Raw genomic sequence first — 14,007 nt, forward strand, 5'->3', positions numbered from 1 at the left:
AACATATCAAGTAGTAGTAAAAAAATCACATGTGAAGAATTATTTTTTTAACAATTGATCTTAATACTGGGTATTCAAGATTCATAAACCTTGTGAACACTCAGCTCCAAAGTAATTATCTAAATTTTTGTAATTTTCTTATATTCCTGTAATAATTAGCTAATTGGCTGACTTGTGTGCCTCCTGTCAGCCTCTGTGTTCTGCTCTTCCTGCAGTCTTCTAAACCTACAATCCAATCGATGCCAGTGGGTAATTACTCAGTTACTGTTGCTGTTACTGTACTGTAGTTATATATATATAATATATATTACATACAATAAAAAAATATTTTATCATGCAGTTTGTTATTTATTTAACCCTAGGTTTCCTGTAATTATGTTGTAATATGACAAAACATGTCAAGATGCAGGACATACTTATTCAAGAAAGTTAAAAAATTATCTGTGTATACTGTAACACAACAGAAGGTACAAGTTACAAAGCGCTAAAAATGTTTCAGATTTACCTATTATGATTTACACATCAAAGACCTCCACATTAAGTTTCCTAACAGTGGTCCCAAGGATGGATAAAAATGGTCTTAAAATTGGTTTTAATAGGCGAGAGCTCCACACAATGGAAGTACTACATATATACATACATATACAATTTTCATATCATGATTTTGGCAGAAATGTATGAAATAAAACATGTTCAAAAAATTTCACCATAAGGCATTTTTTTATTTAAGACTTAACAGTTTTATATTTAAATTTGCCATTTAAGTTTATATTCAGTTTTCTAGGATTATTCAATACAATACTTATCACAAAACTATCATGAAAACATTTTACTTTTAAATAGGTAAGTGTGCATGCCAAATGTGCAAGGGATTTTATTATGACAGTATCAGTCATGACACTTTTTCATGGCACCCTACCCAAAGTAAAAGTATAACTACTTGTAAGTAAGAGTAGTCTATCTTCATATCCAATTATTCTAGATATCTAACTAGTCTTTTATCTTCATTATTTTTTTACTTTAATGTTAATTATCTATTTGTCTTGGTTCAATTAATTAAGAAGCTTTTACAATATTTTATGGCACCCCTGTGAAGAGACCATGGTGCACAGTTTGGTAATAACTAGATTTTCAATCTAGATAATCCTAATTTTTAATTCCTTGTATGAGTACAAGGAAGTATTGTAATCACGAAAAATTCTGGTTTTCAGATTTCAGCAGAAATAACCTTTTGACAATCCCTCAATTTTCACTAGTTTTGGCATGACTTCTGTACGTATCTATGTACCATCTTTCATAACTTAATGATTAGCCGTAGAATGTTGAAATTTTGAATTTTGACTGGACCAAAAGTGTCAAAGATTTTGGATCTTACAAAGGTAAACACACTGGCTAGAATTTTCATTTGACTAATTAAATATATTGATTTAAGATTTAATTATTAACCTCTGAAAACATTTTTACAGTAAAAAAAATATAAATCTTAAAATATAAACATTTAATACAGTAATTTAATAGGCGCACAAGGAAGGAAGACACGTGATGTCCAAATCAGAGTTTTACTAGTGAATAAAAGCATAAATAATTAGCCCAATGAATCCAGGCAACATGCCTAAAAAATAATCCAATGGAAAGACTATTAAAGTCAACAATCATGTCCTAATTATACCCTAATTTGCAGCTTACTTTCAGATTGTAAGTAATCAGGCCATTCCATAATGAAAAAATTCATCTTGCAAGTTAAAACAAGGATAGTTGCTACCATACATAAGGCTGTAAGAAAAGAAACTTTTCTCCTACAAAATGTGTTCCAAGAACTGAAACCTACAGATCATGCCAAAAGACTATTGTCAATGGTTTAAACATTTTGTTGAAATGTATCTTAGCTGTGCTAACTTTTGCTTTGACTCATGGACTTTCAGTTATAGCATCAGTAATATCAAGCAGCTTCTGTTCATTCGTTAGTTTAGGTGGTCTTCCACTGTGATCATAATCCACAAAGCCTGTTGCTACAAATTTTTTGAGAGCTCAAACTGCATTGCCATTAGTAGCAGAAGTATTTGAAAACTTTTCTATAAGTTTTCAAAACAAAAATGCAAACAATTTCAAAACAAAAATGCTTACCAAAAATAAACAATCACAATTTAACTCATCTTGGGTTATTACTGAGCAACACCCAACAAACCCACAAGACAACCACCAATCCAACACCAAAACAATGCACCACAATTGTGCATAGGTTACAAGTATTTTTAGCTGTACATCAGATTTCTTAATTTCATGTCAAAAGGCACCTGCTAACTCCATTAATGAAGTTAAATAGCAGAGTGGAGCTAAATAATAAGATCAAAATAATCTAGCAAAATGAAAGTTTATATGCAGTTTGAAAGCTCTGATCAAATTCTATAATTTATACAACATCGAAGAATGCAACTTTGGCAAATAAGCAGATTGACCAATAGTGCCTGGTTGTCGTGACCAACAAATCAGCATTATCTCCAGAAAAATAATGAGAGACAGAAATCAAATTCAAATTGTCTTATGACAAAAATGTGTTGAAAAGCGCACAAAAAAGTATGCGTCAACTTATGTAAATTATAAAAAAATGCAATTTAATTTAGAGGACCAATAAGAGTGTTTAAGTCATTAAAAGTCATCTAAGTGAAATTTTACAGCTACTGACAAGGTTTTCATCACACATTCAAACATTTGCTGGGAAATTTTACCAAGGAGGCTTTACATTTTTAGGCAAGTTAATAAAATCTATATACTATTTTAAAAAAAATTATGTAACTTTAAACAAGGCATTTTAGCTCTTTCCAGTATTTAAAAATAAAAGCCTTAATGTATTGGAAAATAAAAATTTATGCTTTTTTATGCAAAAATTTAATTATATTGTTTTATTTTTAACTGTAGTTTCTACAATTGCCAACTTTTTTCTGTTACCTGAAAATTGACCCTAAATTCCAGGTTACTCCTTGTGAGAAGTAACATTGTTGTCATTTTACATAATGTAAAATGACAACAATGAAACATTTTACTTATATTACTCTTTTTAATAGTATTTCATAACCACTTACTAGTGCTCAGTAGTCTGTATTAATTATTTATTCTTTTAAATTATTTTAATTTGCTTTACTATTTTGACTGATTAATATGTAAAACAAAGCAAGACAAATTAGTTTGAAAAACTAATAAATTTATTATTTATAAGTAGTTTTTGATCCCTGATTTACAAACATTGACTTTTTTGTCTTCTAGGAATTTAAAAATGTCTTATCGGCAACACATAATTAACATTTAGGTTTTGCACATGGATTAATTCTAAATTTGCTAGTTTTTATAACACAACAAACCTTCACTTTAGATCCTTTTCCAATTGGAGCTTTAGCAGCCGGACACGCTTTTAATTCAGGTTCACATGGTGGTTTGCAATATCCTAGATCATAGTATCCTGGTGTTGGTATAGTCAAATCCAATGAACAATCTTCTATTTTAGATTTTTGTGGGCATTTTATCAAATCCAATGGTTTTGGAGGGTTACATTTTGAACCACCCATTGGTTCATTAGCAGCCGATATTGCTGATGTTTGAAATGTTCTTGTAATATTGTAATTTGTTTTAATATTAAATTCTCTTTGAACTAGTCCTTTTACATTTTCTAAGTGAACTGGTGTTTTTAATAATTGAAGTATACGGCACATAATGTATCTTTTAAATATGTGTGTGTGTTTGTGTGTGTGTGTGTGTGTATGTGTGTGTACATGTATATGTCTGTGTATTAATTAACTAATGTCTTCACTGACCATGTTGTACCTTTTGTTTATTGTTGCCTTGGAGACAGACGCAAGCTCTGTTATTTCTTGATAACTTATTGTCATCTTTTATTTTATTGTTTTTATTTTATTTGAATCAAGAACATAATTACTGTTTAAATAAATAATAGAAATATCATTTGAAAAAAAATTAATGAATTGTTATTAATATAAAACAATTTGAATAAAATAAATAAAATTAATTTGTAAGGAAAATAATATTTGAAATAATTTTTAACAAAATTTGGATAAATTATATTTTAATTTTTGTTATAATATAAATGTTCTATTATTTTTTATTATTATAATAAAAAACATTATTATATTAAAACATTTTTAAATACATTATATATTATAAATTTAAGTAAAGAGTAAGAAGAAATTTTCAAGATTATATCAGTTATTAACAGTTGTTTTAAAATGTCGTAACGATTGATTAAGAGTTTTGTATATTTTGTTTTCTTTGGGCGCACAACTAAGCATCGTCATTAACGTCCGGACACAGTATTTATCTAGTAAGTAAATAATTATTAAAAATGAAATTAATAACTAAAAACCAATAATATAAAACTCATCATAAATAAAAAATACCTATGGCGTATGCTAAAAGCGAAATAAATCGCAATGGAATATTATTTTGATTATCTAAATTAAAACAATAAAATTACCACTGCCATACGCCAAATAGCATAAATAGCTGAAAAATACTACAGAAAACTCAAATATTTGAAACGGACGGCCCTAAGAAGTAGTAAAACATTCGGTAATCGTCTCATTGTTTACTAAGATAATTCGGAAGTTAGCCCCTAATTTAAACTTATGACGCAATGCTGCATAACAGACACAATCACCACAAGAATCTGCTAAGCAGAGAGTTGACAGTCGCAGGGAATAAAAATGGGTTCATCAGTCTTGAGTTATGAGATATCCATGAGTGAGTCTAGTGTGCCCTATTCGCAAACTGCAAATAATAAACTCTTCTCGACAGTTATTCCTACAAGAGGAGCTCCACGGTGACAGGATGAAGTTTATTGTTGATGGTAGCATTCCATTTACTTTGCCACTCATCACGGATCGCACTCTTCAGAGAGTAGACAAGTTGAAACAACACGATTAGTGAAAGGAGGCTGCAGACAAGACTCTTTTGCCGCACTGTCAGCGTGCTCATTGCCTGAAATTCCAATATGGCTGGGGATCCAGCAGAAACTCACAGTTGTGTTACGCTGAGCCATTTAGGAGATAGCAGACTGTGCATGTCTCTAATCACCTGTAAGACACTCTTGGAATCTGAACAGACAAATGTTGAAATAATGGGCTAATTATATTTAAGGCCTTATTAATAGCATGTAGCTCCAAAACGAAAACACTGAAGATGATGGGAAGGCGAAACATGTGTGTTCTGTTGCCACAACCAACAGAATTAACATTTCTAGAGCCGTCCGTACAAATTGTAACAACAGGATTCATGATATTTATAATATTATAAAATTTGTTTTGCAAGATAACCGGATTTGTGTTATTATTATATTGACAAAGATCAAAGCAGTAGTAATTAACGAGAGAAGGCTACTAAGGAGGGTAATAACATTGGACAACAGTAAGGACTGGAGGTAATTTTATATTTAGAGGCAAGAAAAAGCGGTGAATTCTTATGCCTAGTGGAGCAGTAGATCTCGGCCGTTATTGGTATCGAATCAGATGTTTGTTAGAGAACACCGCATCAGACGTTGGAGTATTTACGTTAGTACAGATCATTAGATCTGTACTAACGTAAATATTCGAAAGTGATTGCTCTATTCTCTACTAGTAGACTTACCACAGGGCTTGAACGAAAAGCAATTGTAGCAAGACGATGAATAAATTATGAACGGAATCTAACATTTTAAGAGCGGTGAACCGAGCGGACGAAAAGCTATACAACCGTAATTCAAGTGGGAATGGACGGGAGCTCAGTAGAAGCGCAACATACATACTCGATCAGCTCCCCAACGAATATTAGATAAAACTCTCAGAATGTCGTAATTTTTAAACATTTTACCTTCAGCTCCTTTAAATGTTTTACCCACGTTAGTCGTTGGTCAAACCACATTCCTAAAAATCTAACCCGTCTGCAAGTTTCAACTGGTTCATCATGTAAAAACACTTGATGGTCAGTATCTTCCCTCAAGCGTGAAAAGCAGATGCATTTCGTTTTCTCCGGAGAAAATGTCAATCATTTCGTTTTACAACACGATTCTAAACGTGTTATTGTATTTTGGAGCAGCCTCTCGCTAGTAGCTAAAGTCCGTCCTAGATTTTACGTAAAATGAGAAATCATTAACAAACAAAGATTACATAACGGGTTTTCTTGTTATACTATTTATGACTCGGCAAATAAGGTAACGCAGGAAACTTCCCTGTGGTATTCCGTTTTTAGTGTGAAACTTTTGGATATCGTCTTTCCAATTCGAATTCGAAAGGACCGACTGCTGATGAAACCTCTTACAAATGCAAGGAGATTTCCTTGTATACACCTCCATTCATGCAGTTTATTTAGAATTCCTCTGTCGTATGCCTTTTGCATATCAAAAAATACCGCAACCACTCGTTGGTGAAGTAGGAAGACGTTTTAAATAACAGATTCCAGAATAACTACATGATCGATAGCCGATCTACCTTAGCGGAAACCGCACTGTTCGGGGCAATTAGGGGTTTCTTTCAAGGCACCACACTAGATGACTGTTTATCATACGTTCCATCAACTTGTACAGGGTACTGGTCAAGGATACAGGATAACTGGAAGGGCATGATTTATGTTTACCAGGTTTCAGTACGGAGATGACCAATACTTCTAACCAGGAATCTGGAAATTCCTGTTCAGAGAATATTTTATCGTAAATAGACAAAAGATGTCGTAATGGACTATTTGGGAGGTGAGATAGCATAGTGAACCTGATATTATCATTTCCAGAGGAAGTGTCACGGGAATTTTTCAACGCATATCTTAGTTCATCAAGAGAAAAAGGAATATTTAATTCATTTTGCGAATCTCGATAAAAAATGCACAACTATCTAGCTTACAACTTATACACCTCATAAACTCAGGATAGTAGATGATGTTAGTGAAACTGACCTATACGAGTAACCGTACGTGTTCGCCACATCAATTGGCATGGTAATGAGGATGCCGTTGGTTTCTCGTCGTATCGGTAGTGAAGATTGTCTTGATCCACACAGGACTAGTGCCTTTCTCCAAACAACGGATGATGGAGTTGTCCGAGAAATGGTATCAACATAATTTAACCATGATTTCCGCTAAGCATATCAAAACACTCGACAGCATACAGCCCTTGCAGAGATGCAGAGCATTTTTGTCGTAGGCCTACGATTAAAATTACGCAAAGCCCTGCAACGATCCCTTAATGCCGTCCTGCATTCTTTGGTCCACCAAGGAACAGCAGGCCTTCATGGTTTTTTCAGATGTAAGGGGATATATTCGCACTATCAAGTATCAGGTATGCAAACATGGAAAGTTGTTGGATCGCGTAACCACTTTCATTGTACTGCCTAAATGATTCTTTGTACCCGATCCAGTTTGCCTTCCCAAACATTCATCTGCGTAGCTGACTCTCAGGCAAATCACTACCACCAACCAAGATAACCTTCCTTGTAGGATCGCTTCCAAAATGTTTTGGAAACGCGCCAGATAAGAAGTGGAATAGGGATACTGAACACAACCACGGATCGATGCACGAAGGTGTTCCTGATGAAGATGTTACAAACGTGCACGATCCATCGTTTAATAAGCAGAAATATCTGCCTCAGTCGATCAACTATCCTTCCCCGGGCAGAACATGACGATGACCCCAAAGAATGGTGATGGACGTTGAAATAGCCAATTATTAAGCAGGCTACCGAAATCTTTTTTTTTTCTTGTTTAACCTCCGGGAACACCGTTAGGTATTGCTTTAGAGGATGAGATGAATGATTTGTAGCGTGTGTGAAAAATGCCATGCCTGACCGGAATTCGAACCTGAGACCTCCGGAATAAAAGGCCGAGACGCTACCACCCGCGCCACGGATGCCAGCAGGGTACCGGAATCTGGGAAAACATACTGGATAAATCATCCTCACTGATGTTCAAATTTGGAGGAAGATATAAGTTGCAGATATTCATATTGAATGGCTCAACATCTTTATTGAGACTGCAGGGGTGTTTCTATTCAGGGGTAGCCGCGTGGCTAACACTACTTCCTTTAGGAAAACAGCCACACCTACTCGTTCTCTACCATCAATTTCATAGTCATACCTTTCGAAAACTATCCGTGAAAGAACACATCATCCTGGGGACGGAGGTGAATTTCCTGCAAATACAGTCCTAAAGGATTTTCATCCTTCATTAGGATTTCAATATCCTTGGCGTAACGGAGACCGCAAACATTCCAGTGTATAATATTTGTAGCCATAAATACTCCTTCCTGTTAACATTCAACAACTACGTGCAGATTATTTGTCAAACACTAACCGGTTTTTCATTTTTTGTTTAAGACTTCTTTAAGACCAGAAGCGGTTAGCTTCTTCAGACATTCCCGACATCTTGCCAAGTATGAATGCTTACAATTTAATATACTCTTCTATATCAGCGTATGAGCTGTCATCATGACCCATACGGTCCAACACGCAGAAACTTGTTCCTTTGTGCAACCGATTTTTTTGTGCCCAACCCCTGACACTGAAAGCAGTGTCTTGAGTTTGGTTTATATGGCCGCACACGGACAGAGAGGTTCGCTCAGGGACAGTGGAAGTAGAAAAGGTTACAGTAAGTGATGATTTGGTACATTAACACCATTTTACCTCCTCATTATCCTCTGCGAGGATGAAATAACTGATTGCGGGGATAGCTCTCCTGATATTTCTGCTAATTCATATTTTCACGGCAAAAGATTGCCGTGACTTGACCGAAAATATGAATTGCACGGGATACTATATACCTTTGGTATTTAGTGCCTGTGAGGTTCTACTATTACCTTGTCGTTCCCTACATTCTTAAGGGCTAGGAGCTTCCGACTCTGGTCATCATTCATTACCTCAATTATCAAGGCGCCATTCCTATGATTTTTAATAGATTTAGGAGAGCCCCAAGCCATAACTGTACATTTATTTATTAGGAAAGGAGAAACCTTAGAGAATGATCTACCTTCCTTGTTATATTCCACTATGAGAAACCGAACATTAGAAAATTTTGCATCACCTACTACATTTTTTGTTTCACTATCTCCTGATACATCTTCCGATGATAACGTCGGCCGAAGTCTTTGTAAACTTCCGGGTTTGTTGGTTTTTTCAAGTGGACCAACAACCACCGAGATTGTTTGCAAGTGGACCGAAATGTTTGCGAGTTTCCAAGTGGACCGAAGAGAGAATGTTTGGGACTTCCATGCGGTTCCCACGAGTAGTTCTACATGCGACACCGACGCGTTACGTACGTTTTTTATAGGCTCCGCGAAATTTGTATTTTGTTTATACTTTTATAATTTACGCCGTTCGTCCTTGTTGAATATTTTTTGCACGAGTTTGATTTGTGTTTTTGCTAGTAATTTAGGGTGTGAATCTAGGAGTTTTTAAATATTTACGGATTTTTGCTGTTGGGTAGCCTATAGGCTATCATAGTAATTAGGTTAGTAAGTGATTGTTTTGTTTAACCACCCTTACTGGGACTGGGCTTGTGCTGTATTATACTTTATTTGTGTTATTTTGCTCTTTATTTAATATTTTGTTTCAGATATCTGTTGCTAGGCAGACATCTTCTTTGTTAATTTGTTTATTTGCTAGCTTGTCATTGGCTTTTTGGTGGCTCTGGTTTGTTTAAGTTTATTATACTTAGTTGTTTTATCTGTTGTTTATTTATTTTTTTCGTTTTGAATATGAACAAGGTATCTGACAGGGGTAAGACCAGGCAGGTAAAATCTTCTGGTGTTGTAGTATTTGAAGTTCAGCATGATGATTCTTCATCCTTGTCTGGTGATGAGGGGCTGAGGGCTGGACTGTCAGGGGTCCCTGCTTGTGGGATTAAGGACTATGTGATCTGATTTCCAGAGGGCTATGGGGAGTGCTGGGAGTTTCCACTTCTCTTGTAAGAGCTTTTGATGAACATTATGCAGCAGCATTGCATGTGTTAGAGGGTACCAGTAGGACCAGTTAAAAGATCTTTACGTGAGGTGGTTGAGAAAGAGTTAAAAGAACTTAAAGTGATCATGAATGCTTTGGTGAATGGTTATGAGATGGTGGTGACTAAGCTTCCTGTGGTTAAGGATGTAGTTGTTAGGAAGGTTTTTAATGTTCCTACTCGGGTGCCACAGTCAGTGCAACCACAGCAATGGAGTGAAGTACTTAAAGGAAAGCATGGGGCTAGTTTATCTTGTTGGCAACCCGAGGTTCTGTTGGTAAATTTAAAGGAAGGGGCTGCAGCAACGACTAGCAAGAAGATAAAGGATGACTTTCAAGTCATCTTCTGACACAAGAAGCTGAACTTGAGGATTCAGAATATCAAAGAGACTCAAAAGAGGTTTGTTGTTGCAGACGACAAGGAGACTGTGAAGGTTATTTTGGACTCTCTAAAGATTGGTAAATCTGACATGAGAGTTGTCCCAAAACAACTGAGTTGCCCAAGAGTTTTCTATCATATAACGATATTGAGTGACGGCTACCTGAGGATGATCTGCTGACTCTTTTGAGGCAGTAGAATACTCAAATGGATGAGGCAACTTTTAAGGCCGGATGTCGGTTGCTATTTAAATCGAGTAGGCATGAGGCAAAGGCTTATTATGACATATTGAGGATACTCCTGACATTCTTGATAGTATTCATTATTATTGGCTACAATAATGGAGCCAATATGAAGGGGAAAGATGCTGCAGTACAAAATAGAATCCTCAGTTTGAGTCTTTGATCTTTTTTTGTACTGTGCAGTACTCAATCTCTTAATCTGGTTGTGAATGATGCAGCTCTTTCTTGTACTGAAGCTGTAAATTTCTTCAGTACAATACAAGAAGTATACAATTTTTTTCTGTTTCAACCCACTGATGAGATGTGTTAAAGAATCATGTAACTTCTTTGACACTAAAAGCCCTAAGTGAAACTCGCTGGGAGAGTAGAATTGACCACTGAGATACCAAATTGGAGAAGTTAATAATGCATTGTTTGAGGTTTCCAATTTCTCCAGAACATATGCCTACGGCAAAAACACTGCACTAAGCTTAGCCAAAAAAAATCAGGAATTTCAAGTTTGTCTGCTGTCTTCTGATGTGGCACTCAGTTCTGTTCAGAATTAATCTGTTCAGTAAACTGTTGAAAAAACAACAATTCAAGAGGAACTTCTACTTCTACGTACATGACAGAACAATTTCTTCTTTGGGGGCAAGATTCATTCAACTTCATAAACACCACGACAATTTTGGTTTAATGTATAACATTGAAAGTGAGGAAAAAGAAGGTCTTTTGAAAAAATGTTCGACTTACAAATCGCACCAACAGACAGAAGTCATATCGATACAGACAACTTTTAAATTTACCAAAATTGTTGGTTATTATATCCATCCTACCAAAAGGCTGTCTAAAGGGCCAATGGAAATATTAAAGTATTTAACATCCTCTCGTTTAAATGAAAAGTTCCCAAACTTGTATGTAGTCCTCAGAATTGCCCTCATTCTCCCAGTCACTGTTGCCTCAGGAGAATGAAATTTTTCAAAACTTAAACTCTTCAAGAACTACTTAAGATCAACAATGTCTCAAGAATGGTAGAATATGATGAAGTAATCAAAGATTTTGCCGAAAGAAAAGCATGCAAAGTGTTACTGTAATTGTAAGTTGGCCTATTTGATTGAATTCTTTATAATATTACATTATAGATATAAGCTGACTTGTGCTTTTTAAAATCATTATGAGACTTTATTTTAATATTAAGTTGTATGTTTTATTATTTATAAATTTTCAAGATCCAAAATTTTCGTTTATTCTAGTCAGTATTTAAAATAAAATTATGATCATATTATATAATTAATTTTTCTATTTAATAAATTTGCAACATTTATTGAAAGTGTTTACTGCACATTAGATTCCCTTACTTACAGGAAACACTATTTTTACAGGAACTATTTTTACTGACAGCGTAAGTTGGGTACTTCTCTTCGTCAAGATCAAGATGTCATACACAACATTGTGGTCATTCAAGCCGGATCACAACAAGATGCTGTACACAATACTGTTTGTGTTTATTTGTTCACTGTTACTGTAATTGAGGGGTTCAGAGTCAAAGGGTGTAAGTGATATTTTTTTAAAACATGGAATTAAGTGCACAAACTGTGAGAATGAGTATCAAACTGTTTACTGGCAAAGAGATGAAAGCACAAGTTCAGTATTGTGCTGCTATCTGTTGATCAACATACAAACTAGTCAACAAAACCACAATATGTCTGACAGCCAAATGGGTGTAAGTTACTTGCATCCCTTTGGCTATACATGTGTTGTTTGTTTACCAGTTCAGAGTTCAGAGTTTACCAGTTCACAATACTTTGTATTGTGTTAACTTAGTAGTTTTCCAGGTTTTCTTTCATAAAGTGAATCAAAATGGAAAGTCATGGCGATGATGAAGAAAACAATTGTTATTCTGAAAACATTAGTTATTCTGAAGGTGAGTGTAAAAGTAAGTACCAATAAGATAACCTATAAATTATTGCATGTAACTGTTCTACTGTGTACCTATGTATAAGTACCTAGTTATTAGTAGTAAACTGTTAGAATTTGGGTTCTATTACCATTTTTATTAAAGTTATTTCAACTTATCGTTTATTGAGTTATTAAAATTTATAGTTTTCCATACCTACATAACTTGTATTTTTGGTAGTGCAATCATTTTTCAATTTTTACAGAGATGAAAAATAATATTTATTTTTAAAGAACTGGAATTAAAACATTTTACCAAAAATGGTGATTTTTTGATCTTATGAAAAATATCTAAGCTGGTAACTGGTTTATAGGTACATGCATTTTTGTAACTGTTACTGTGTTGTATTTGACACTGATTTGCCACTGATTCAATTTTTGTTGTGACCTGCAGATGACAGTTATGCAGATAGAGATTATGAGCCAGAAGGAAGAAACAAGTGATGAAACGTCTCAAGCTGAAGGTTTTGAAAAACGTAAGAAACAACTGCGCAAAGAATTATGGATAAAGAGTCAATGGAAATCCCTTTAGAACCACAGAAAAGAGTATATTGGCTATGGAGGTAAAATAAAACAAGCCAGGTCAGTAAAGCAATATACACATACTTGTTGTTACCAATGTGACTCCTTCTCTACTGAAACACGTCAAAAGTTATTTGATGAATATTAGGTTCATGGAATTTGCAGACAGCATTTCTTAATTCTTGCATTAAAACTTCTCTTCATAACCAGAAAGTATCAATAAATTCTAGGAAATCTGTTAGTGTCAAAATTAACCTTCTTGGAAAACGAATTTGTAAGCATTTTTTGCTAAAAACTTTAGATGTAAGTGTAAAGTGTTATGACAATGTTGTTAAAGCCAAACGTACATCCTTGACTGGAGTATCACAAAAGGATCAAAGAGGTAAACACTCGCCTGCTAACAAAATTGGTCAGGATCAGATTAATATAAAGACCATATAATGTCTTTCCCTCTGTATACAAGCCATTACTCTAGGCATTACAATCCAAACAGGAAATACTTACCTAGCGCACTCAACATACACAAAATGTATGAACTATACAATGCGAAATGTAAGGAAATGAACAAAGTATCCATAAAGGAAAGCTTTTATAGCAAGATTTTTCGTTTAATATAGTTTCAAAAAGCCCCATACCGACACGTGTACAAAATGTGATGTTCTTGAAAACAGAATATCTCACTGCAATAACGCAGAAGAATTACAGACTTTAAAACAGGAGAAAGATTTGCATTTACTGCAAGCGCAAAAAGCTATAGAAGCGAAAAATGAGGCAAGAGATCAATACGTGCTGTTTGTTTTGATCTCGAAAAAACCCTCATAATCATGCCACATAAACAGGGTTTATGTGAGGGAGAAGGAATGAGAGGATCCCAAGAAATTGGCTCCTGCATACTTCACTTCATAAAAACATTGCTGCCAAGTGTCACTCACATTGTTGCTTTTAGTGACAACGCTGGTTGACAAAATAA

This window comes from Lycorma delicatula, chromosome 3 (assembly GCF_047948215.1).
Source record: "Lycorma delicatula isolate Av1 chromosome 3, ASM4794821v1, whole genome shotgun sequence".
Lineage (NCBI taxonomy): Eukaryota > Metazoa > Arthropoda > Insecta > Hemiptera > Fulgoridae > Lycorma > Lycorma delicatula.